The sequence below is a fragment of the Rattus norvegicus genome, chromosome 14 (assembly GCF_036323735.1).
Source record: "Rattus norvegicus strain BN/NHsdMcwi chromosome 14, GRCr8, whole genome shotgun sequence".
NCBI lineage: Eukaryota > Metazoa > Chordata > Mammalia > Rodentia > Muridae > Rattus > Rattus norvegicus.
The window spans coordinates 104,661,938-104,689,337 of record NC_086032.1 but is presented as its reverse complement, the minus strand read 5'-3'; the positions used below and the strand labels follow the sequence as shown (position 1 = coordinate 104,689,337).

The 27,400-nt window shown below is 39.2% G+C and overlaps 1 protein-coding gene across 1 annotated transcript in view; it reads right to left on the bottom strand.

Annotated features, from left to right (window-relative positions):
* Nucleotides 1-9,377: 9,377 nt before the first annotated feature.
* The window catches only part of LOC120096700 (uncharacterized), a 44,827-nt gene continuing 26,804 nt past the window's right edge, over nt 9,378-27,400 (bottom strand). Inside the window, exons 2-3 of the transcript XR_010057635.1 lie at nt 9,830-9,947; nt 9,378-9,726 (exon numbers count right to left, since the gene is read on the bottom strand). The gene's annotated coding sequence lies outside the window, so the exon portion shown is untranslated. The remainder of the gene's footprint in view (nt 9,727-9,829; nt 9,948-27,400) is intronic.

Genomic DNA, 27,400 nt, shown 5'->3' with positions numbered 1-27,400 from the left:
GGGCTCCGATGATGCCATGTAGTCTTGGTTTCTGTTGCTTGGGTTCCTGGGCTTGCCTCTCGCCATCAGATTATCTCTAGTGTTACTTTGTTCTGCTATTTCTGACAGTGGCTAGACTGTCCTATAAGCCTGTGTGTCAGGAGTGCTGTAGACCTGTTTTCCTGTTTTCTTTCAGCCAGTTATGGGGACAGAGTGTTCTGCTTTCGGGTGTGTAGTTTTTCCTCTCTACAGGTCTTCAGCTGTTCCTGTGGGCCTGTGTCTTGAGTTCACCAGGCAGGTCACTTGCAGCAGAAAAGTTGGTCTTACCTGTGGTCCCGAGGCTCAAGTTCGCTCCCGGGGTGCTGCCCATGAGCTCTCTGCTGCGGCAGCAACCAGGAAGATCTGCACCGCCGTTTCTGGGATCTTCAGTGCACCAGGGTTCCAGATGGCGTTTCGTGTTTTCCTCTGGCGTCCGAGATGTGTGCAGAGTGCAATCTCTTCTGGTTTCCCAGGCGTGTCTGCCTCTCTGAAGGTTTAGCTCTCCCTCCCACGGGATTTGGGTGCAGAGAACTGTTTATCTGTTCTGTTCCTTCAGGTTCTGGCGGTGTCCGAGAGTTGTATTTTACAGAGTGTGCCTACTTGGAATCCTGGTCTCAAGGACTTTCAGCTAGGTCTAGTCAGCTCACATCCTGCTACAGCATTTGTTTCATTGTTCCTCCCCCCTACCCCCAAGGATATCTCAATGCCCATGTACAGCTTGAAGAAGTTATAGAGGAGTCGTCGCCCCAATTACCTGGACTTTGGGGGGCTGAAAGTGGTTATTCTAAAGTTATTTATGTGAAGAATTGAAAATTTATTGTAATTTAACAGGGAGGAATTAGCTAGATTGAGTTATACAGTCGCAATCTCATTTGGTAACTAAGCTTAAATCATATCTTTGTTTTGGTATAGAATTTATTTGTCAAAAGAGTTTAAAAGTACAAGGTTTAGAGTCAGTCCTTCTGTTGTTGTCATTACAAACTTCTGAGTTGATTACACCTGTGAGTTAAGGTTCAAATAGCAAAGTCATGGCTCTGAGTTTGTGAGAGTACTTTCAAGATAAAATTTAGGATATGGAGACAAAAGTACAGATTGTCTTATATAGATAGATGGGTTTCAAAAATGTCAGAAATCCACAAAATTTGAGATTTAAAGTTATTCATCTTTTGTTGAGACATATCTGCTCCTAACAGTTACCCTTTGGTGGATTTAATGAAGAATGTGAACATCTCTACTTCCAGGTGAGGCTATACTTTGTGGGTAGGCAGCCACTATACAAAACTGCCTGTTTCATCTGCAGACTAATACTGTCCAGAAAAGGACAAATTATGCAGAATAGTTGACTGATAAACCCAATCTGCATTTCAAGAGTCTGTCAGTTGATTTTGGGCCAGAAGGCTGAAGACTTGTGCTCACATGTTGCTAACAGGGGACTGTGCTAGTGGAGATTTGTCTCTACAACCTCTCAGTTCTGGAAGCCGTGTTAGTCTTCCTTTGTGTATAGATATTTGGTCATTCTGAGATTTCTGACGAGGTTGAACAATGATTAGAGTCTCATAGCCTATCAGGCTGTTTAACTCTGAAAATACATATTTCATTAGATAGTTATAAGATAGTATACAAGCTAGCCAAGATTAAGATTTTAAGCCTTTCTTAAGCTGGAATGGATAACTAAATGTTCTGTTTAATTGATATAGTGATGGACTGGGTGTTGAGTATATCATAAATTGTAGAATGGTAATAATTGTACTCAATTTATATGTAAGTGAAAAGGCTTTTTATCTGGACAAAAAGGGGGAAATGTTGTGGTTTGCCCTGAAGTTATCTGTATTTTGATGCTAATTCCACTGCCCCAGGGACAGCTGCCTAGTCCTGTACTCAGGAATCAGGTGACTTCACTAGAGCCTTCCCATTGAATTTGTAAAGTACAGGTGAAGGGCAGGTACAGGATAGAAGGAGGCCTGTCATTGGAGGAGAAGGAAGGATGGGTGGGAGAGAAGTTTGAAGGAAGAGGAGGAGACTAGAAGAGGGAGGAGAGACGAGGAGAGGGTGAGAAGCCATGGCAGGTGATGTTAAGATTCTGCTCTGTGTATTAACAGGTTGTTATTAATGTTCTCAAGGGGTGGATGGTACTGGGCTTTGTATGTTTAAGTGGGCAATTATATCTTACCATTTGGGTCAAAGATTATTGTGTTGTGTGTTCTTTTATGTGAGGGTTTGAGTGGGATGTGTTTCCACCAAGATATCTAGCAGATATCCATATCCAACAATACTCATTTTATTTTTTTATATTATTACAACAACAATTGGCAGGGAATAGGGAGGCAAAGTTTAGAACAGAGGCAGAAGGAACACCCATTCAGAGCCTGCCCCACATGTGGCCCATACATATACTGCCGCCAAACTAGATAAGATGGATGAAGCAAAGAAGTGCAGGCTGACAGGAACTGGTTGTAGATCTCTCCTGAGAGACACAGCCAGAATACAGCAAATACATAGGCGAATGCCAGCAGCAAACCACTGAACTGAGAACGGGACCCCCGTTGAAGGAATCAGAGAAAGGACTGAAAGAACTGAATGAAGGGGCTTGATACCCTATATGAACAACAACGCCAACCAACCAGAGTTTCCAGGGACTAAGCCACTACCCAAAGACTATACATGGACTGACCCTGGGCTCCAACTGCATAGGTAGCAATAAATAGCCTAGTAAGGGCACCAGTGGGAGGGAAAGCCCTTGGTCCTGTCAAGGCTGGCTCCCCAGTGAATGGGATTCTTGTGGGGAGGGTGGTAATGGGGGAAAGATTGCGAGGGGAACACCCATATAGAAGGGGAGGGAGAGGGGTTAGGGGGATGTTGGCATGGAACCCGGGAAAGGGAATAACATTTGAAATGTAAATAAGAAATAACCAATTTAATAAAGATGGGGAAAAAAAGGAAAAAAAAGATTCCTGCTTAAATAGTTGTGTCCAAGTCTTTGACATATGAAAATACATGAGTTTTCATCAATAACAAAACTTATTTCATTATTATGCTTGATATCCTCATTATCATGCAGACATTTTCCATACAGTTGCTTTCAGAGTAATTTTCCCACATAGTGAAATTCTTTAGAAAAGTTCTTGCTTTCTTATTTATGAACTTTATATGAAGTGTCAAATTAAAATATCTATTTTCTTTAGCAAATATACTAGTTTACAATCTCCTAGCAGCCATAAGTATTTATCTCTCTTCAAGAAAATTGTATGTATATGTGATTGTGGGTATGTGTACATGAGTACTGGTGAACTCGAAGGTCAGAGGAATCTGGAGTTACCAGAGGTTTGTGAACAACCTAATGTGGGTACTAGGAAACAAACTCAGGTCCTCTGCAAGAGTACTAGGCACTCTAAGCTGCTGTACCATTTCACAGCCTCTGTTTATCTCTAGTTTAAGCAGTTCAGATATATGGGAGTTGGGGTTTTTGTGATGGTGAGTGTGTGTGTATGGGGGGGGGTTCTGTGGTGTTGGGTATGTGCGATGATGAGGTATGTATGAGGATAGGTATGTGTGGGGTTATGTGCGGGAGGTCAGACATGTTTGGGGTTCCTATGGGTGGGTATGTGTGTGAGGATAGGTATGTGGGGAGTTTTCTGGGAATGGGTATGTATGTATGGGGTGGGTATATGGGAGGGTATTGTGTGGTTCTGGTTTTTCTGTTTATTTTGTCATAAACTCATAGGAAATAGAGTCCACAAGCTCAGGCCACTTTCTAATTGACTCATACAACTGGTACTTCAATTGTACCCTGATACCTGCTTCTCTGGCGTCCTTCTATGACCCATCTTGCATCTTAGGAAGGTCGTTCATATCTCAGTGCATGTAACATGTTCAGGTTGCAGATTAATTTAATCAAAAACCTTACCCGCCTCTATTTTGAACAGTTCTAACAACATCTGTACAACACTATAGACTCCAGGTCTGCTGTGGGAAGATTGTGGCCATCCCTTTCTAAACATACTCATCTCTTGATTCTCATCACATCTCGCTTCTGTGGACACATGTGCACATACATGGCCTATCACATCTCTCTCTTCTGGTGGACACTTGTGAACATACATGGCATAAAGGGCATCTATCAGGTACATCTCTCTCTCTTTTTCCATTTTAGATAGTTACTCAAAGGTGGTGGTTCTGGCTGGAAGAGAAGTACCTTTGATCTTGTTTTTAAAACAACCCACAATATATGTCTCATTCTTAGAGAAAAAGTGTAGCTATATTCGAATTCAATAACTCTCTTAAGTATCCTATTTTACAATGAGATAGCTTATGTAAAACATGCCTAGTCCTAGTCACTTACCATGTAATACAAACATATCCTATGATTTAAGATAATGTAATCTATGAATTTATTCTAATAGACAGAAAATTTATTATATAGGCACATGTGATCATTACTATTTCTAAACCAAAAAAAAGCAAATAAGTAAATGTCTAGGAGAGCCACTGCCAGGCTCAACGAGGACCACAGATCCTTCTGTACCTGTTTCTCTGGGTATTAAATGTCTTTACTGTTATTTCTGACCATATCCAGTGTACTTCTACAGCATACATTAATAAAGGTTTTTTTTTCTTTCTTTTTTTTTAAGATTTATTTATTTATTATATATAAGTACACTGTAGCTGTCTTCAGATACACCAGAAGAGGGCATCAGAACTCTTTACAGATGGTTGTGAGCCACCATGTGGTTGCTGGGAATTGAACTCATGACCTCTGGAAGAGCAGTCGGGTGCTCTTAACCGCTGAGCCATCTCTCCAGCCCAGGTTTTTTCTTTCTTATTTCTGATTATAAAACAGCAAAGTGATTAGATCTAGAATATCTTTTAATGCCAAAACCAGCCTTGGGTTGGAGAGGGGATCTTGAGGAAAGATTGATTGAGAGTGGTGAAAGAATGACTCAAAGTCAATAGTAGGATACAAATGACAGGTATGTGATCTGCTCCTACTGGCTTTCCAAACAGCTCAACAAAATAGCTCAGTTCTTGCAGACCAAAGCCCAGTCTTTTATTTGCACTGTAATTCAATTACCAATCCATGTCCCATTTTGATTGTCACATCAATCAGGATTATATGACCTTAGCTCCTTGATTCTTAGAAAAAGACCGCAAGTACATTTTGTTTTTACACGGCCAGTGAATTAAGATATCTGCCTTTGTAAGCACAGACAACAAGCTAGCTGGGTGGTATCTCCTTCTGAGATCACCAATCCCTAAACTTCTTTATCTCTGTTCTTAATATCTTTCTAACAAGTTGGCTCTGTTTTTTAGGTTCATGAAGCCCCTCAAACAAATCATATTGCATTCTTATATTTTGCAGAGTTGGAAAATTGTACATTTTTGAACTCATGTTTTCAGACATTTTTCCTACAGCCTTAAGTGCTGTCATAAAGGTCACAGCATTTACCATTTTGCTAAGGACATAAGCACACACTTGCCTCCCAGACTCATGCTGCTTCTACTTATCAAAGAGTCATTAACCTTGAAAGGGAGAACATGCCCCAATAAACTTGGTAGGGATAATATTCCCATGGGAGGAACATAAGTTAATATGTGTGTGTGTGTGTGTGTGTGTGTGTATGCAAGCTTTATGTCTAGAAATAGTCAACATGTGGAGAGACTCATGCTCTGCTGGTTTTGCACCATGGGTGTGAACTGTATCCCACCATCCCTTCTGCATGGTCATTCAGGACTTTGCATTCTAACACTCAAATAGATCATTCTGTTCCCCCTCCAATATTTATTTTAAAGTATACTTTACTTAACTGGATGACTTAATTATCTCAAGTGTTGGTTCTGCTCATCACAATTCTTATTATGTGAACCAATACTTCAGACCAGATCATGTTCCATCACTCAAAGTGTCCATATTATTTTAGATATAAAGATCACAGCACAGTTGCCTATGGCCCTAGTTTCTGGTGCTGTAATAAACACCATAACCAAAATCATCATGATCCCAGGGAGTTTAATTCAATATATAGGTGACTTTATGTCAATAACAGATGTCAGGGCTAGAGTTGAAGAGAGGACTTGGAGGTAGAAACTAAATCAGAAATCACAGAGGAAAACTACTTATTGGCTTGCTAACTCCAGTTTGCTCAGCTCCCTTTCTTCTATAGCCAAGGATCACTTGCCCAAGAATGACAACATCCTCAAGTAGATTAGACCACCCTACATCAATTAGCAGCCAAGAAAAAGGTCCCACAGACATGCCCATAGGCTAATCTGAGTCTGAGGAAACCAATTATTAATGTCTTCACAGATACATCAAATTGAAAACTGAGATAAGCCATCACACTTATTAAAATGTTACTATTTCCTACAGAAAGTCCCTTTAAGGTATTTTTTCATTTGTCTTACTTTCATGTTTATATTTATTTTATGCAAAACAATGTTTTGATTTATTTCTCATGGAAATCTTACTGATAATTCTATTTTTAAGCATACCCAGTCTGTAGGCTATAAGTCAACATTATATGTATACATTTGAGGTTTCATCCCTCCTAGAATGCTGCAAAGCTCTACTCTCATACCTTAAACTGGAGCACAAGAGGTAACATCAAACATCCCCAAATATTTGGTACCCAGAAAACACTTATTTGTCATAAGAGCTGAGACAGCCAATTTTCACTCATGCACGCCACCTGGTTTATTTGTCATGAAAATAGAGTTTTGTGTGTGATTTGGAAGAGCTTAGACTCCCAGATCAGAAAGCCTGAGTTCAAAGATCCATTCTACCTCCTATTAGATGCATGGACTGGGAAATTGCCCTACTTAGTCCTAGCCTCACTGAACACATCTCTTAAATGGAGAGGAGAATAATCTCCACTTCTCAGTCTTGTTATAGTCTATGCTGGAGAGTTAGGCTCTTACCAACTCATACCTAAGGCGACACTGTCACCAAAGATGCTATTTTTTTTGATCCTTATACAGTATCAAATTTCCATTCATCCATCCATCTATCCATTCATTCATTCATCAACTCTCATTCATTCATTCATTCATTCATTTGCTGCTGTCTTCAATCCAGGGACTCACTTAAATCACTTGTCCTTTTTCTCCTTGGCTGCTTCACAGGACATCTTATGATTTAAGCTCCCAGTCAACAAAAGCAAGTTAGACTGTTGTTCAGTTCTGCTTTTTCCAGCCAAAGCAAATATCACCCCTCCTTTTTGTTGGTGAAATAGGCCTCCATTATGATATAGGGCTAAAAAAAAAATGGGTGCACAGAGCTTCCCTCCCAACTACTATGGGCTTGTCCATGTAGCTACAGGGTCTGAAGCCTGATCGTGAACATTTTCCTATTTAATCCTGCCAAATAGTTCATTCTTTCAGTTTGCCACCTCCATGCATCCTTCCGACTCCTTAACACATCATATCAAAATGAAACCTCAGCAAAGTTGTAATACAGTAAAAAGCTTTCTGTACAACTTTGACCAGTTTACCTTGTTTTAGAGATATCTTACTAGGAAACTGCTTTAGGCAAAACACCTTGTTTGCCTACACTAAGACCTCAGTAGTCAAGGGGACTGTTTTTAGGTTAACCACTTGCTTTGATTTTAACAACCAAGAACTTTTTTTTTTTGGCAATATCTAAGAAGAAATGGGAAGCCCTGAATTTTCATGAAAAGTTTCACCTTTCTTCCACATTCACACCTTTCCTTACCCAGAGTGTCAAAAGCAAACCTTTAACAACATTGACTAGACAAGACTGAAAGCCTTGATTGGTGATAGACTTAATGGTAAAAATAGTATTTCTCTTTGCATTTCCACAACTTCTCTACAGGTCAAAGTTCTTCATTAAATAAATAAATAAATAAATAAATAAATAAATAAATAAATGCAAGCTAAACTAGGTGGTGGTGATACATGCCATTAATCCCAGCACTTAAGGGTGCAGAGGAAGAAATATCTCAAAATTTGCAGCCAGCCTGGTCTACAGAGTGAGTTCTAGGATAACTAAGGCTACACAAATAAAACCAGTTTCAAAAACCCATTAATTAATTAATTAATTAATTAATTAAATTAAGTTTTGCATATTCAAAACTGCCAGTAAAATGGTTTCTGCCCAACACTGGCCACAAAGGAGTACCTGGGATGGGAATTTCTTAACGTGAAGAAGTGATTTGATGTTTTGTTCCTTTAGCAAACTGTATTAAATTGTGAAAGAAGTAAGCAAGCTTTGTTTGGTTTGGTTTTCTTTCTTGATTTTTTTTCTCTCCTCATCATAGCTTTTAAATTGTTAAGAGAATAAGAAGCTAACTCCTCGTTAGCTTACAGATGATTCTACTATGCTTTTCCCTGGGACCTAGCAATGGCTGCAGTCATCACCTGCCACTGCTACCAGGTGTGCCAGGTATTGGCTGCACAGAAACAGACTGCATACAATCTAGAGATCTAGTTCTCTCTCTCTCTCTCTCTCTCTCTCTCTCTCTCTCTCTCTCTCTCTCTCTCTCTCTCTCATCCTCCTCCTCCTTCTCCTCTTCCTCCTCCTCCTCCTTTCTATCCTCTGCCCTCCTTCTCTGCCCTCCTGGTTCTGTCTTTTATCTGCCTGTCTATATGTCCACTCCTCTGCCTCTGTCACTTCTCCAGGCCTTCACTCCCTTCCCACTCCCCAGTAAGCCTCCTTTAGTTTGGTTACCTTATTATTATTCAGCAATTATTCAGCAAAATTTTAAGTAAAAAGTAACATTTAAATCTTCCAGCGCATCCTAATGTGACAAAAACCTCAATTAAACATCTCAAAATCAGGGGTTGGGGATTTAGCTCAGTAGTAGAGCGCTTGCCTAGGAAGCGCAAGGCCCTGGGTTCAGTCCCCAGCTCAGGAAAAAAAAAATCTCAAAATCTGAAAATTTAAAATGTATCACTTTTACAAGTCCCAACTAGAGAGAGAAGAGTCAGACAGGGAGGAAAAAAGGCTGAACAGAGGTGTATAATTTACTTTGAAAAATGAGGAAAAGAACTTGGTTGTGAGTAATGTTACAGACACCTTGGACAAAGCAGCTTCAATACTAGGCAATAGGTAGAGAGAGAAACACTGCACTTTGCAGTATGACAACACAGTAGGTGCTCTTTGAGCAAGATCTCACTTTCCTTATATTCCAGAGTGAAAAAAATCTAAAACCCATTTGAAAGAATTTCATTTTAAAAGACAGTGGCCCCACAGGGATATACTACTACACAGTGCCTATGGAAATGTTTTCTTAGTGTCTATTGACCAGCCACTGAACTGTCTGTTCCAAGGAGGCCAACTACAGTTTGAGTAGGTAGAAGAAATTGGCAACAGCCACACAGTACCTGTTTTTCAGTTGTTATCTAGGTCTGCATCAGGTTTCAATAGACATCAATGAAACCTAGAATATACAGCAAATTCCAGTATTCTGCAGAGGTACTGGGAGGCCAACATTGTGAAACATTGAAAGTAAGGCTTTCTTTGACATGTCTACTACAAAACTGGACTTAAAGGAATATGGTACATATGGTGAGAAGAACTTCAGGTTGATGGATCAAGAGAGAGGCCACACATCTATGGAATCATAGACAAAAAGGCTAGAGGAATGGACTTACCCAAGCTCAGTGAAGTGTAGATCAAGCCAATACATTCCACAAAGGCTGGACATGCACTGTTGGCTCCTGTTTTTGCTTTGGTCCAATCTTTCTTTGATTGTTCTTCCAGTTTAAAATGAAAATATTCTCCTGGTCAGTTTCATATTGGAAATACTTAATTTGTTTTCTCATTCTGTTTTTAAAGACATTACATTTAAGAATTTACCTTGAAGCACAGAAGAGTCTTTGGAGTTTGAATAGTGTTTGGGTCATTAAGTCTACTGGGATCCTGGAATTCACATTCATTCCATTTTGTGTTGTAAGATGGTCATGAGCCAATGAAGCTAAAGATGGAAAAAGTTGAGTACGGAAAAGAACTATTTTCACCACTGCTGTACCTGAATTTTGTACGCTATAGCATTTTAGTTCATAAACATGGTTTGAATGGTCACCCTGGGAATTCAAGGATGAATAATAATCATGTCCATGGTCTTTGAGAAATGTACAGTTTCACATATGAAACTGATGTTAGTTTTAAATGACTTTATGTTATAATATTCTAGCTGTTTTCTAAAGAAAAACTAGATCAAGTCAAATGTGTGATCATTAATTATCACACAAAGAATTTCAGTGAAAGATGTCTGGAGGCAATGGAACTCTTCTTCCTTCTCGAATCCCTGCTACCACGGTCCTTTGTCACCCAGAGAAACCTGCTTCAGATATCTGACCATCTGTAAGACAGCACGGTTATGCTCTTTTACTTCACGTTCACTGTTTATAGTCACAGTGGGACACGGGTACAGAAGTTACTTAGTGGTTCCGAGTCACAGCATAGCTGTCCTCAGATTTTAGAATTTTTTAGCTTTTATTTTTCTGCCAGGATCAAGAACAAAGATGGGTGGTTGTGGAGATGGCTCAGTAGGCAAAAAGGCCTGTAGTGCAAGCACGAAGACCTGGGTTTAAATCCTCAGTTGGTGAAAACCAGCCATGGCTGCGAGTGCCTGTAATCCCAAAAACATGGGCTTGAGGGCCAGTGGCAGATTCCAGGAGCTTACTAGCCAACCAGTCAAGCCAAAATAGCAAGCTTTGGGTTTGCTGAGAGACCCTGTCTCCAAGTAATAAGTCACTGACTGACATAATTGTACACCCAGTGTATGCCACTGAACTCCACATGAACACACCTACGTAAGCATGTATACCCACACATAAACAATCACCAAATAGATAAGTAAACAAACAAACAAGCAGACAGACAGACACATATGCTAAAGGACAAGAGCAAGTCCTCTGGGCTAATATAAAGATCTAGAATGTATTTTGCTTCTGCAGTCATCTTCAATCTTAGATTTGTTTATTTGCTTGTTTGAAATGATTGTGGTTTTTTGTGGGGTTTTTTTTTTGGTATTGTTTAATTTAGCTGATTTTTTTTTTTTAAAAAGATTTATTTATTTATTTTATTATGTGGATGATTTGTCTGCATGTACATCCACCTACCAGAAGAGGGCATCAGATCCCATGGGGCTACACTTTTTATGGTTGTGGTATGGGTGCTGGGAGTTAAACTAGGAACCTCTGGAAGAGTAGCCTGAGCCAACTATTCAACTTTCTGGTATTCCATAGTCCCTCAGTATGTGTACAACATTATCTTCTCTTTCAGGTACTTCTAATCTTTGCACTAAGTACTAAAGCCGTGTTACCGTACATGCTTATTTACATAAATGTAATTTAAAAATTTGGGGGCGTGGGTTTACACGTTGTTCCTATGGAGGTCAGAACAACACAGAAATTTACTCTCCTCTTCTACCAGGTGGATCCTTTGTGTCAAAATTCAGAGTATTGATCTGGAAGCAAACACCTTTAGCACTGTTTCTGCTATTTTAAAATATATCCTTTCTCATCCGGTGAAACCTGCTTCAAACTATAAGGCAACACAGTTGTCTTTTTTAAAGTATCTTTATTCATTCTAAACATTTTTGTTATTATATTAAAATCTGTTTCTCATCTAATGAATATTCTTTGGATAAAATTTTGAGAAAGAACATGTGATATATTTAATTAATCTCTCATAGTGAGAGGAAGAAATGTCTTTCTATCAAGCATTAATATTGACTTGGCTATAGATAGAATATTGAGGTCATTTACATTCGAAACTCTTTTACAGGCATTCAAATTGTAGGGAGGCTAATTCTAAGGCAAACATGACCGTTTTTTTGTCCTATAATAAGGTTTTTAAAAATGAAATGAAGACATGTGTGGTCTTTGACAAAGGTTCTTCCAAAGTTTTCCATGATGGTTGGTTTTCTGTATTTCCTTTATCCTTTTGTTATTAGTCGTGTAAAATTTAGGCTGCCTTGCCTGGCTCTGTAGCTTGCACTCGTTTGATCTGGGGAAGTGGCTTGAACTTGGACTCAGTCTCCTCATGCATCTGGCAGAAAGCATAGCATTTCCTAAGGTGAGCATAAGTCCAGAATTGCAAGGAGAAGATCAACATCTTGTCTAGCACAGAGTATTGGCAAACACTAGTATTCACTAGTGGTATTTTAATCACTATTTTCTTCTGGTGGTAATCTGACTCTGTTAGCAGATTGGTCATGAACTCCTGGGATTAACACCTTCCCAGGCAGCTGGAAATACAGTGTTTGTTACTATGTCCCAAGAGAACCTCTAACTTCAGATTCTGCATACATGTTCTAATTTAAAATAAGTTTTACATTCAAATATATTTTTGAATATCTGAATTGTTGCTTTTTTAATATACTTATTTCCTAGATTTTCTTAGAGAATATGACAGCCAGCCCCCATTTCCTGGAGCCTTTTTGTTTTCCATGCAGAGGACATTTGCTTTGGCTCTTAGAAGATTTTTTTTTTCCTGGAAAAACCAAATATTTCCCATTTACCTGGTACTTTTTTCTATTTGCTTAACTTTACAGGGTAAGTCACTTTTGTGTTTGAGAGAGTTAGTGTATGTTTAGCCAACAGTTTTATTGGTTATTTTGCTAACTTAAAATTATCAACAGAGAAGAAAATACAGTGTTTCCCTTTTTTTAATTTTTTTTTTATTAACTTGAGTATTTCTTATATACATTTCAAGTGTTATTCCCTTTCCCGGTATCCGGGCAAACATCCCCCTCCCCCCTCCCCTTCCTTATGGGTGCTCCCCTCCCAACCCTCCCCCCATTGCCGCCCTCCCCCCACCAGTCTAGTTCACTGGGGGTTCAGTCTTGCAGGACCCAGGGCTTCCCCTTCCACTGGTGCTCTTACTAGGATATGCATTGCTACCTATGAGGTCAGAGTCCAAGGTCAGTCCATGTATAGTCTTTGGGTAGGGGCTTAGTCCCTGGAAGCTCTGGTTGCTTGGCATTGTTGTACATATGGAGTCTTGAGCCCCTTCAAGCTCTTCCAGTTCTTTCTCTGATTCCTTCAACGGGGGTCCTATTCTCAGTTCAGTGGTTTGCTGCTGGCATTCGCCTCTGTATTTGCTGTATTCTGGCTGTGTCTCTTAGGAGCGATCTACATCCGGCTCCTGTCGGTCTGCACTTCTTTGCTTCATCCATCTTGTCTAATTGGGTGGCTATATATGTATGGGCCACATGTGGGGCAGATTCTGAATGGGTGTTCCTTCAGTCTCTGTTTTAATCTTTGCCTCTCTCTTCCCTGCCAAGGGTATTCTTGTTCCCCTTTTAAAGAAGGAGTGAAGCATTCACATTTTGATCATCTGTCTTGAGTTTCATTTGCTCTAGGCATCTAGGGTAATTCAAGCATTTGGGCTAATAGCCACTTATCAATGAGTGCATACCATGTATGTCTTTCTGTGATTGGGTTAGCTCACTCAGGATGATGTTTTCCAGTTCCAACCATTTGCCTACGAATTTCATAAAGTCGTTGTTTTTGATAGCTGAGTAATATTCCATTGTGTAGATGTACCGCATTTTCTGTATCCATTCCTCTGTTGAAGGGCATCTGGGTTCTTTCCATTTTCTGGCTATTATAAATAAGGCTGCAATGAACATAGTGGAGCACGTGTCTTTTTTATATGTTGGGGCATCTTTTGGGTATATGCCCAAGAGAGGTATAGCTGGATCCTCAGGCAGTTCAATGTCCAATTTTCTGAGGATTCTCCAGACTGATTTCCAGAATGGTTGTACCAGTTTGCAATCCCACCAACAATGGAGGAGTGTTCCTCTTCCTCCACATCCTCGCCAGCATCTGTTGTCCCCTGAGCTTTTGATCTTAGCCATTCTCACTGGTGTGAGGTGAAATCTCAGGGTTGTTTTGATTTGCATTTCCCTTATGACTAAAGATGTTGAACATTTCTTTAGGTGTTTCTCAGCCATTCGGCATTCCTCAGCTGTGAATTCTTTGTTTAGCTCTGAACCCCATTTTTTAATAGGGTTATTTGTTTCCCTGCGGTCTAACTTCTTGAGTTCTTTGTATATTTTGGATATAAGGCCTCTATCTGTTGTAGGATTGGTAAAGATCTTTTCCCAATCTGTTGGTTGCCATTTTGTCCTAACCACCGTGTCCTTTGCCTTACAGAAGCTTTGTAGTTTTATGAGATCCCATTTGTCGATTCTTGATCTTAGAGCGTAAGCCATTGGTGTTTTGTTTAGGAAATTTTTTCCAGTGCCCATGTGTTCCAGATGCTTCCCTAGTTTTTCTTCTATTAGTTTGAGTGTGTCTGGTTTGATGTGGAGGTCCTTGATCCACTTGGACTTAAGCTTTGTACAGGGTGATAAGCATGGATCGATCTGCATTCTTCTACATGTTGACCTCCAGTTGAACCAGCACCATTTGCTGAAAATGCTATCTTTTTTCCATTTGATGGTTTTGGCTCCTTTGTCAAAAATCAAGTGACCATAGGTGTGTGGGTTCATTTCTGGGTCTTCAATTCTATTCCATTGGTCTATCTGTCTGTCTCTGTACCAATACCATGCAGTTTTTATCACTATTGCTCTGTAATACTGCTTGAGTTCAGGGATAGTGATTCCCCCTGAAGTCCTTTTATTGTTGAGGATAGCTTTAGCTATCCTGGGTTTTTTGTTATTCCAGATGAATTTGCAAATTGTTCTGTCTAACTCTTTGAAGAATTGGATTGGTATTTTGATGGGGATTGCATTGAATCTGTAGATCGCTTTTGGTAAAATGGCCATTTTTACTATATTAATCCTGCCAATCCATGAGCATGGGAGATCTTTCCATCTTCTGAGGTCTTCTTCAATTTCCTTCTTCAGTGTCTTGTAGTTCTTATTGTACAGATTTTTTACTTGCTTGGTTAAAGTCAAACCGAGGTACTTTATATTATTTGGGTCTATTATGAAGGGTGTCGTTTCCCTAATTTCTTTCTCGGCTTGTTTCTCTTTTGTGTAGAGGAAGGCTACTGATTTCTTTGAGTTAATTTTATACCCAGCCACTTTGCTGAAGTTGTTTATCAGCTTTAGTAGTTCTCTGGTGGAACTTTTGGGATCACTTAAATATACTATCATGTCATCTGCAAACAGTGATATTTTGACTTCTTCTTTTCCAATCTGTATCCCCTTGACCTCCTTTTGTTGTCTGATTGCTCTGGCTAGAACTTCAAGAACTATATTGAATAAGTAGGGAGAGAGTGGGCAGCCTTGTCTAGTCCCTGATTTTAGTGGGATTGCTTCGAGTTTCTCTCCATTTAGTTTAATGTTAGCAACTGGTTTGCTGTATATGGCTTTTACTATGTTCAGGTATGGGCCTTGAATTCCTATTCTCTCCAGGACTTTTATCATGAAGGGGTGTTGAATTTTGTCAAATGCTTTCTCAGCGTCTAATGAAATGATCATGTGGTTTTGTTCTTTCAGTTTGTTTATATAATGGATCACGTTGATGGTTTTCCGTATATTAAACCATCCCTGCATGCCTGGGATGAAGCCTACTTGGTCATGGTGGATGATTGTTTTGATGTGCTCTTGGATTCGGTTTGCCAGAATTTTGTTGAGTATTTTTGCATCGATATTCATAAGGGAAATTGGTCTGAAGTTCTCTTTCTTTGTTGTGTCTTTGTGTGGTTTAGGTATAAGAGTAATTGTGGCTTCGTAGAAGGTATTCGGTAGTGATCCATCTGTTTCAATTTTGTGGAATAGTTTGGATAATATTGGTAAGAGGTCTTCTATGAAGGTTTGGTAGAATTCTGCACTAAACCCGTCTGGACCTGGGCTCTTTTTGGTTGGGAGACCTTTAATGACTGCTTCTATTTCCTTAGGAGTTATGGGGTTGTTTAACTGGTTTATCTGCTCCTGATTTAACTTCGGTACCTGGTATCTGTCTAGGAAATTATCCATTTCCTGAAGATTTTCAAGTTTTGTTGAATATAGGTTTTTATAGTAAGATCTGATGATTTTTTGAATTTCCTCTGAATCTGTTGTTATGTCTCCCTTTTCATTTCTGATTTTGTTAATTTGGACACACTCTCTGTGTCCTCTCGTTAGTCTGGCTAAGGGTTTATCTATCTTGTTGATTTTCTCAAAGAACCAACTTTTGTTGATCTTTTTTTTTTCCCACTATTTTTTTCTTTATTAACTTGAGTATTTCTTATTTACATTTCGATTGTTATTCCCTTTTCCGGTTTCTGGGCCAACATCCCCCTAACCCCTCCCTTCTATATGGGTGTTGCCCTCCCCATCCAACCCCAATACCGCCCTCCCCACAACAATCACGTTCACTGGGGGTTCAGTCCTGGTAGGACCAAGGGCTTCCCCTTCCACTGGTGCTCTTACTAGGATATTCATTGCTACCTATGAGGTTGGAGCCCAGGGTCAGTCCATGTATAGTCTTTGGATAGTGGTTTAGTCCCTGGAAGCTCTGGTTGCTTGGCATTGTTGTTCATATGGGGTCTCGATCCCCTTCAAGTTTTTCCAGTCCTTTCTCAGATTCCTTCAACGGGCGTCCCATTCTCAGTTCAGTGGTTTGCTGCTGGCATTCACCTATGTATCCTGCTGTATTCAGGAGAGATCTACATCCAGTTCCTGATGGCCTGCACTTCTTTGCTTCATCCATCTTATCTAATTGGGTGGCTGTATATGTATGGGCCACATGTGGGGTAGGCTCTGAATGGGGTTCTGTTGATTCTTTCTATGGTCCTTTTTGTTTCTACTTGGTTGATTTCCGCTCTGAGTTTGATTATTTCCTGCCTTCTACTCCTCCTGGGTGTATGTGCTTCTTTTTGTTCTAGAGCTTTTAGGTGTGCTGTCAAGCTGCTGACATATGCTCTTTCCTGTTTCTTTCTGCAGGCACTCAGCGCCAGAGTTTTCCTCTTAGCACAGCTTTCATTGTGTCCCATAAGTTTGGGTATGTTGTACCTTCATTTTCATTAAATTCTAAAATGTTTTTAATTTCTTTCTTTATTTCTTCCTTGACCAGGTTATCGTTGAGTAGAGCATTGTTCAATTTCCAAGTATATGTGAGCATTCTTCCTTGATTGTTATTGAAGACCAGTTTTAGGCCGTGGTGGTCCGATAGCACGCATGGGATTATTTCTATCTTTCTGTACCTGTTGAGGCCCGTTTTTTGACCAATTATATGGTCAATTTTGGAGAAAGTACCATGAGGAGCTGAGAAGAAGGTATATCCTTTTGCTTTAGGATAGAATGTTCTATAAATATCCATTAAGTCCATTTGGCTCATGACTTCTCTTAGTCTGTCTACATCTCTGTTCAATTTCTGTTTCCATGATCTGTCCATTGATGAGAGTGGGGTGTTGAAATCTCCCACTATTATTGTGTGAGGTGCAATGTGTGTTTTGAGCTTTAGTAAGGTTTCTTTTATGTATGTAGGTGCCCTTGTATTTGGGGCATAGATATTTAGGATTGAGAGTTCATCTTGGTGGATTTTTCCTTTGATGAATATGAAGTGTCCTTCCTTATCTTTTTTGATGACTTTTAATTGAAAATTGATTTTATTTGATATTAGAATGGCTACTCCAGCTTGCTTCTTCTGACCATTTGCTTGGAAAATTGTTTTCCAGCCTTTCACTCTGAGGTAATATCTGTCTTTGTCTCTGAGGTGTGTTTCCTGTAGGCAGCAGAATGCAGGGTCCTCATTGCGTATCCAGTTTGTTAATCTATGTCTTTTTATTGGGGAGTTGAGGCCATTGATGTTGAGAGATATTAAGGAATAGTGATTATTGCTTCCTGTTATATTCATATTTGGATGTGAGGTTATGTTTGTGTGCTTTCATTCTCTTTGTTTTGTTGCCAAGACGATTAGTTTCTTGCTTCTTCTAGGTTATAGCTTGCCTCCTTATGTTGGGCTTTACCATTTATTATCCTTTGTAGTGCTGGATTTGTAGAAAGATATTGTGTAAATTTGGTTTTGTCATGGAATATCTTGGTTTCTCCATCTATGGTAATTGAGAGTTTTGCAGGATACAGTAACGTGGGCTGGCATTTGTGTTCTCTTAGGGTCTGTATGACATCAGTCCAGGATCTTCTGGCCTTCATAGTTTCTGGCGAGAAGTCTGGTGTGATTCTGATAGGTCTGCCTTTATATGTTACTTGACCTTTTTCCCTTACTGCTTTTAATATTCTTTCTTTATTTTGTGCGTTTGGTGTTTTGACTATTATGTGACGGGAGGTGTTTCTTTTCTGGTCCAATCTATTTGGAGTTCTGTAGGCTTCTTGTATGCCTATGGGTATCTCTTTTTTTAGATTAGGGAAGTTTTCTTGTATGATTTTGTTGAAGATATTTACTGGTCCTTTGAGCTGGGAGTCTTCACTCTCTTCTATACCTATTATCCTTAGGTTTGATCTTCTCATTGAGTCCTGGATTTCCTGTATGTTTTGGACCAGTAGCTTTTTCCGCTTTACATTATCTTTGACAGTTGAGTCAATGATTTCTATGGAATCTTCTGCTCCCGAGATTCTCTCTTCCATCTCTTGTATTCTGTTGGTGAAGCTTGTATCTACAGCTCCTTGTCTCTTCTTTTGGTTTTCTATATCCAGGGTTGTTTCCATGTGTTCTTTCTTGATTGCTTCTATTTCCATTTTTAATTCCTTCAACTGTTTGATTGTGTTTTCCTGGAATTCTTTCAGGGATTTTTGCGATTCCTCTCTGTAGGCTTCTACTTGTTTATTAATGTTTTCCTGTGTTTCCCTAAGGGAGTTCTTCACGTCTTTCTTGAAGTCCTCCAGCATCATGATCAAATATGATTTTGAAACTAGATCTTGCTTTTCTGGTGTGTTTGGATATTCCATGTTTGTTTTGGTGGGAGAATTGGGCTCCGATGATGCCAAGTAGTCTTGGTTTCTGTTGCTTGGGTTCCTGCGCTTGCCTCTCGCCATCAGATTATCTCTAGTGTTACTTCGTTCTGCTATTTCTGACAGTGGCTAGACTGTCCTATAAGCCTGTGTGTCAGGAGTGCTGTAGACCTGTTTTCCTGTTTTCTTTCAGCCAGTTATGGGAACAGAGTGTTCTGCTTTCGGGCGTGTAGTTTTTCCTCTCTACAGGTCTTCAGCTGTTCCTGTGGGCCTGTGTCTTGAGTTCACCAGGCAGCTTTCTTGCAGCAGAAAAGTTGGTCTTACCTGTGGTCCCGAGGCTCATGTTCGCTCGTGGGGTGCTGCCCACGGGCTCTCTGTGGCGGCAGCAACCAGGAATACCTGTGCCGCCTCTTCCGGGAGCTTCAGTGCACCAGGGTTCCAGATGGCCTTTGGTGTTTTCCTCTGGCGTCCGAGATGTATGTACAGAGAGCAGTCTCTTCTGGTTTCCCAGGCTTGTCTGCCTCTCTGAAGGTTTAGCTCTCCCTCCCACGGGATTTGGGTGCAGAGAACTGTTTATCCGGTCTGTTTCCTTCAGGGTCCGGCGGTGTCTCTGGCAGGGGTCCTGCCGCTCCTGGGCCCTCCCCCACGGGAGCCCAGAGGCCTTATACAGTTTCCTCTTGGGCCAGGGATGTGGGCAGGGGTGAGCAGTGTTGGTGGTCTCTTCCGCTCTGCAGCCTCAGGAGTGCCCACCTGACCAGGCGGTTGGGTCTCTCTCTCACAGGGTCTGGGAGCAGAGAGCTGCTGCGGGCCGGGATTCGAGGGTGTGGGCAGTGTTTCCCTTTTCTGTAGCTTGTTTTGCAGCTTTGAGCAGGTCAAGAGTTACTGGTGCCTCTACAAAAGGAGCTTCTCTGCCCTGTTGGTTCCCTTTCTGTACACGCTCAGCCTTCTTGGGACAAATCAACAGCTATGGTGACATCTCAGGGCTGCTTCTTGCTCACTGCCCATTGCTTTTCCTACTGGTGGGTAAAGGGTAAAATCATCTCAATCAATCAATCAATCAATCAATCAATAAATAAATAAATAAAAATAAAAATCTGGCCCGGAAATCCCCATGCTTAAGAATAACTGCCGGGTTCCTATCTGAAACTTCAGAGGCAGAACTAAGGCCAGAGAGTTAATCATTGCAGCCACACAGTGGTAAGACCTTCCCCATTTAAAGTCCTACAAAACCTCAGTCCCCGGTGCCACGGTGCAGTCTCCACTTCCTCTAAGACACTGTGGCCCTTCAAATGTTCTAATTAAAAGAACAATTCTGCATCTGGAGACGCTGATGCCTGTCTTTTCTGTCACCTCCATCAATCCTGATCAAACAGTGAACACTATAAAGTCGTTCTGTTTGTAATCTGCTGGCCACTCAGGAAATGCACTGACTACCTTCTGACCACACTTTGAATTTTGGAGAAAAGGCTGAAATCCTCTTCTCATTTCTTGGATGAACTTTAAAAAAAAAATCAGTTGTTACAATCTTCAATTCAGTCTAACATGCACTGGATTTTATAGAGACACCCCTTTTAAGTTGAGGATTCTTTATGGACGTGTGTTCTGATATTTAGCATTGTTAAAATTTTCCTTCATTTTCCCCACAAGTGAATTTTTTAATATTTTTTTAACTTGGTAGGTTTGTGTATGTGTGTGTGTGTTTGTGTGTGTGTGTGTGTGTGTGTGTGTGTGTGTGTGTGTGTTTGTCTGTCTGCCTATCTGTCTGTCTGTCTTTGTGCATGTCATTTCTGTACAGGTACCCATGAAAGCCAAAAGAGGGCCAGTAAGGATGCTGGAAACCAAACTCCACAGCTTGGGAGAAACAGGAAGCGCTCTTAATCACTAAGCCATCTCTACAGGACTGGCCACAATTTAATCTGTGACTAGTTCTTTGGAACATGGTACATGTTTCATGTGCATGGGTAATCATATTGCCATCCTGAACTGGACAGCCTTCCTCTCCTTTGTTATGAGGAAGCCTTAGTTTCCCAAAGTACTAGCTTCAGGATACAGTGAATACTGTTTGAGGTGCGTGGTTAACTGTATAATGAATCTCTTGAAAGAAATGCCAGTTACCCGGCTACTTGTTAATAATGGTAAAGCCACTCTCCAAGACTTAGAAAGTCTCACTCAATAATAGATACCTAGGCATTGTTGCTCACATTATAAGTGCAATACATGGGAAGCTCAGGCAGGAGGATGATTCAAATTTGAGGCTAGCTAGGCTGTAGAATTAGAACCTATCTCAAATGAATAAATAAATCAAATAAAAAACCAAACAAATAAAAAAGATCACATGAATGTGAGATGCTACTTGATAATCATATGAAAACATAAACATGCGGTGTTATAATAGAGATGGTGTGCATATAGAAAACAATCCTCTTTATATTAGAACACTATACATTTTTCATTTTTATCAGCATATATTCGTCAGATACAGTAATAGCTTACATGTGGGCATTTCCATTCCAGTAGATAATGTACTTTGAGGCTATCCCTACCCCATACCATTCTATCATCTTCGTTCTTCCTCTTTACCTGCCCCTGCATTAGTCTCCTTTGTTCCCCCAATCAGATAACTTCTGTTTTAGGAAAGCAAAAGCTTTAAAACCACAAGATCAGTCATGGCCCTCCGTGCTCAAGAAAAGCAAACATGTTATTTGATTCTCCTTCCTTTTAACTCAGGGATTTCATTTATACATTATGTATTTGAGTTCTGCATATTTTGAAATATTAGTTCAATTTACATTAAAGAATTTCCAAATTATTTTGTTCGTTGAATTTTTATTCCAGTAGATACTTCCATACTGAATGTTGCCTTATTCTTTTCCTTCTTCCTTTTGTTTATTTTTTACTACAGTAGAGATAGAACCCAGATCCTCATGCACACTGAGAAAGTACTCCACCGCAAGCCCAGGAGCAGACCTTTTTAGAGGTAAAATAATTATGCAGAAAATATGATATGTCCTCTGAGAGATCTGACTCTCTATTGGATAAAAATATTGTATGTGGAAAAATTATGTCTGAACTATTATATTGCTTATATTATGTAAGAAACATGATCTGGTTAAGACTCTCAAACACATTATTATTATTATTATTACTATTATTATTATTATTATTATTATTATTATATGTTTGTGCCTAGTGTGGGGGCATGCATATACCATAGCCTACTTGTGGAGGTTGAAGAACAAGTAACTCCACCACATTGTTCTTCACCTTCCACCTTTATGAAAGTTCCAGCGGTTAAACTCTGGCCTTGCATGTCCGCGCCTTACTCACTTAACCTGATGTTTCATTTACACCCACTCCTTGTATTAATTTTTTTCCCTATTGTTATGACAAGATCAATTTAAAAGACAAAGGGTTCATTCTGGTTTGTGGCTCAAGTTATAGTTCATCATGGCACAAAGGATGAGGCAGCGGGAGCCTGAGACAGCTACATCATAGCCACAGTTGGGAACAGGGGGTCAATGATACATGGTACTGCTGAGTACCCTTTCTTCATTCATGTGGTTGAGCATCTCAGCCAGGGAATAGTGCCGCCCACAGTGGGCAGGTCTTCCAACCTTAACTGATGTAATCAAGATAATCCCTAACAGGCATAACCAGGGCTGTATCTCCCAGAGATTCTAAATTCTATGATGAACCATTTCACTCCCTCCTTGTCTTCAGATTCTCGTCCTGTCATAAGATTGTAAACAGCAAGACAGTTCTCTATTCTAGGGGTTTGATGCCACATGCCTGGAACACTTCACACCACTCTGCAGCCTATGAACATTCATCCAAATGACTTCTGTGTATCTCGGGATGATATCCTTTCTCTGGAAAATTTCCTGTAACATCTGTATATTATCTGCTATGCTCACCATTATGACATTAACTTGTTTGGTTTTGGTTTTTTTTTTTTTTTTTTGAAATTTTACTGTATAGCCTTAAACTCACAATCCTCCTGCCTTGACTTCCTTGGTACTGAAATTACAGCTGTGTACCACTATACCCAACACGTATAACAACAGTACTTCTAATATGATAGTTACAATATCTCTTTAATTGACCATTTTAACATATAAACTCACACATATCCAATGATTCAGTCTTCTTTGAATTTGTAATTATAATGTCCTTAAAATTCTTTTACATATATTTGTAAAAGAATTTGTAGGACTAACTACTGAATGATGTTGCTCTGAGACAAAAACAATAACAACAACAACAACAAAAACCAAAGGTTTAGCATGTAGTCAGTCAACGACACAAGAATATCAATACATAAAACTTGTTGGGTATAAAGTACTCTCTTTACAATTATTTCTATTTCTCAAGGCTTATTTAAGCTTATACATCCAAGTCACAAGATCATCACTGAAGGAAATAATGGAAGGAACTCCAACAGGAGCTGGAAGCAGAAATGATAGAAGAGTGGTGCTTTCTTACTCACTCTCTGGGTTGAGTGTGCTTAGCTACTTTTCTTACGTAGCCCAGGACTGCCTTCTTAGGGAATGGTAACACCCACGGTGGGGTGGGACTTCTTACATCAATTAATAATTAAAACAATCCCTCATAGACATGTCTATTCGCCAATCTGATGAAAACAACTGCTCAAGTAAAATCCTTGTTCACATGATTCTTGGCTGTTGACAAGTAAAGCTAACCTAAGCACTAAACAACCATCAATTGTAAAAATAACAGTTTTATTCTGTGTGTATCATGTAATAAGCATCAAAATAAATGACCTATGTAAATATATGCAGACACACACACACACACACACACACACACACATATATGAATTGGCATATACTATCTACATATATAGAAATGGAGTATCTCTGAAAGGTTCATAACAAACTATAGTTTCTTCTGGCAAGCAGAGCTAGTGGTGAAAGACTTATTTTCCATTGTGTGATTTTTTTTGTGTGTGCAATTTAACCTTTTCATTTTATCTCAATTTTTAATAAAATAAATATAAATATAATTCTCAGACACCTACAGTTTAAAGCTTCAGTGTTTACAATAAAACATGTGAACCTTAATAAAGCCACTCACAGCAGAGACTCTTAAAGTATTGTGTGCACAAAGCATTTTAACAGGCAGAAAGACTTGAATCTATTCTCCATGAATTTTTGTTATTTTAAAAATGAATAAGATAAAATAGATAAGGCTATAAAAGAAACAACTATATTACATCTCTGGGTTTTTATTTGTTTATTTCTGTAGTTTGAGCAGGGTACCATATCGTGCACGCTGACCTGTTCTCTGTGCAGCAAAGACGCCCTGAGCCCCTGATCCTTCTGTCTCTGCTTCTTCAGTCCTGTGATTGCAGTGCCACCACATCTGAGCCACCACAGCTAGTTTTTAGATATGTAAAAATATTAGACCTCACAGTTCCTCTAATATTATTCAGGCTTCTGTACAGTGGTGAACATAAATATCTTGAAAGATCTATAAGAGCTTTGCTGTGATAATGAGACAGACATCTTTAACTTCTTTTATTGAAAACAGTTTCAGATAATGCTAAAGACACATGAGCATCTTTTGGGGTGGATGTATCTTAACAAATTGGAAAATCCAGTTTAGCACACATGAGTGTCTACTCATGCACACCCACATACACAAAAATTTATTTTAAAAAATCTAACAATAAAAAGAATGCTTTATAAGAACTTTGAGCTATATTCGTCTGTAAGTCCCTGTATCATAAGGGTTCACATAAGCAGTTACAGTGCTTCTGTGTACTTTTCTCCTTAGTTCTGGATCATACATATACTTCCTTTCTGAGATGACACAAACAAATGGTTAGTCCAAAGCACCATGACATTTCTTCTGAGTGGATACTCACACACTAATCAAGAAGTGTATTGGGGCTGGGGATTTAGCTCAGTGGTAGAGCGCTTACCTAGGAAGCACAAGGCGCTGGGTTCAGTCCCCAGCTCCGAAAAAAAGAACCAAAAAAAAAAAAATGTAAAAAAGAAGTGTATTAATTATTCAGTAAATGTCTTCTTTCTGCATCTATGGACATCAAGTGTGCCTACTTACTTTGCTTTCTTTGTTTCTTCTTTTAAAATGTTTGTGATATAACTTCCTTTTTTCCCATCTCACTTAAAAATCACTGGATTAAACATCTAACATTTTAATTAGCTTTTTTCTTTATGCACAAGAATCAGTCAGTAGTATTTCCCATGCTTCTTCACAGTGTATATAAATGATGACTGAAGCCTGCATCTTCATTAAATTTTATATTGCATTGAGTTTTATTCCTAGACTGTGTACATGAAAGACACTGTTCACATCCCAATTTCCTTAAGTTTTCAATATTCATTGGTTCTCCTTTTTACTTTAATAGTTAAAACATTTAATACTTTGATTCCTCTTTAAATTGCAAAATGTCCATTTGAAACCCTTAATCAGTCAGAGAATGTTGGTAAATTATACCTTCATGCAATCCATATTGAGTAGCCATTACTCCTGGACATAGCACATTAACTGACTCATTAGCTATTTCAAACCATATGGACTTGGATTTGGGTGGGTCATTTTGATAATATCCTGAGGTGAGTTTCCTAATTATTGCAATTATGTGATCTCATTCATGAGGCCAGGCTCACAAAATAGTGTCAGTGCCTTTAGAATGAGTGTCACTGTACCCAGACAATGACTGAGAGGAGCAACATGCTCTTTGGTTGTTATAAGTCCCTTGATACCCAAAAAGTAATTACTTGAGAAGTTCTTGGAAACCATCAGAAACTGTCTGAGAATTGAATAGCATAGAATGTTGCAGTACTTAAAGATTATGACCAGCTTGCCAGAAGAGCAGGTACAAAATCTCAAATGCCTTAGTGTTGAGCATAGTCACACACTAAATTCCTAATTCTAATTTCACATAGTTCTGTAACAGGTAAGAATTAAAAAAAATAAGTTCATAAAGAACAAGTGAAAATATCTCATTGTCTAGGAGAAACAATGGAATTATCTCAAGACAAATGAGATTCCAAACTCACACACTATTGACTGGACAGACAGTTTTGAGTTCAATTCTAGGTACCCATGTCTGTCCAGTGGAGACATCTCTGACCCTTGTGGACACCTATATTCACACGCACGGGCCACATACACAGACATAGACATCATTTAGAATGATTAAAAATAAGTTTTTTTAAGAAAGAAATTTACATTATAAATTGTGTGTGTGTGTGTGTGTATGTATACATACACATATATAATGAAAAAGTTTAAAGAATTAACATGGTAGAATAAAAACACCTAAAAAGACATCGTTTTAAACTGTGCCATACCATGGCTTTATGTGCTTCAGCGTGTGCTGCTCCACAGCACGGTCACTAGTATCTGTCTCTAGAAAATGCCCATCTTCTTACACTGGAACCCCGTGCCCACTGCCAAGAACCCTTCATTCTCTGTGTTCTCAGACCTTAGTTCTTTTAAAAGCTGAATATGATTCTATTATATGCATGTATATATTTTATACTGTATATAAAAGCATAGCCATATTATAGTCTAACACAATATTTTGTGTATCCATTCAACTGTCAGTAAACTCTTGGAGTACATGTTGTTGCCTGTGAATAATACTTTTGTGAATGTAGATATGAACTATGCTCCTCTCTTGATCACTAGATAGATGGTAGATAGATAGATAGATAGATAGATAGATAGATAGATAGATAGATAGATAGATAGATAAGTATTCATTCTATAAATTCTATTACAGATTTTGGTTCAAGAGCAACATAAAGATGAACTTTTAAATGTCTAGAACAGGCATTTCAATTTGCAAACACTATACATACTGAAGTCTCTTCAGCTACTGAATCCTCTTCTGGGAGCTCATAGTATACTGAAAGCCCATTGTGTGAACTATGTTACAAACTTAAGGAGATTAACTGCACTTGATTATTATGACTCATCAATTGTGAGTGGCAATAATTTTTTTTTGACAGTTTGTGAAGGAAAATGAGAAAATTGACGATGGTGGTCAGTTGCTCCTGATGTCTCTGGTAAATTGACAAAGGATAAAAATGAGCATCATGACAAAATTAACCAACTTCTAGCATGTTAGAGTATGGTGAGGGAAAACAATGAATTCAGTGATAAAACTCACCAACTTCAAATGCACATAAATAGTCTAAAAGTTTCTAAGTGTGCACTGGAAGAGAATCTTCCCTGTTGCAGCTACAGAGCTCAAGTTGGGAGAAAACAAACCTAAACCCTCATTATAAGGTTGGCTGAATAACAATGAAAATTCAAGTCCCAGCCTTAGAGGATGTTGGCTGTTAAAGTAAGGACACTAATTAGTAAAGAATAGGATCCTATAATTTGGGGTGGTGGTGTGTGGGAGGACTTTATTGAAGGTGAGAACTTTGAACTCTGATTCACAGAGGTTTTCTGTTCTGAGGAAGTAGTCTTTCCACCTGTTGCAGTTAGGGTTTTATTGCTGTGAACAGACATCGTGACCACTTAAAGGACAACATTTAATTGGGGCTGGCTTACAGGTTCAGAGGTTTATTGTAGTA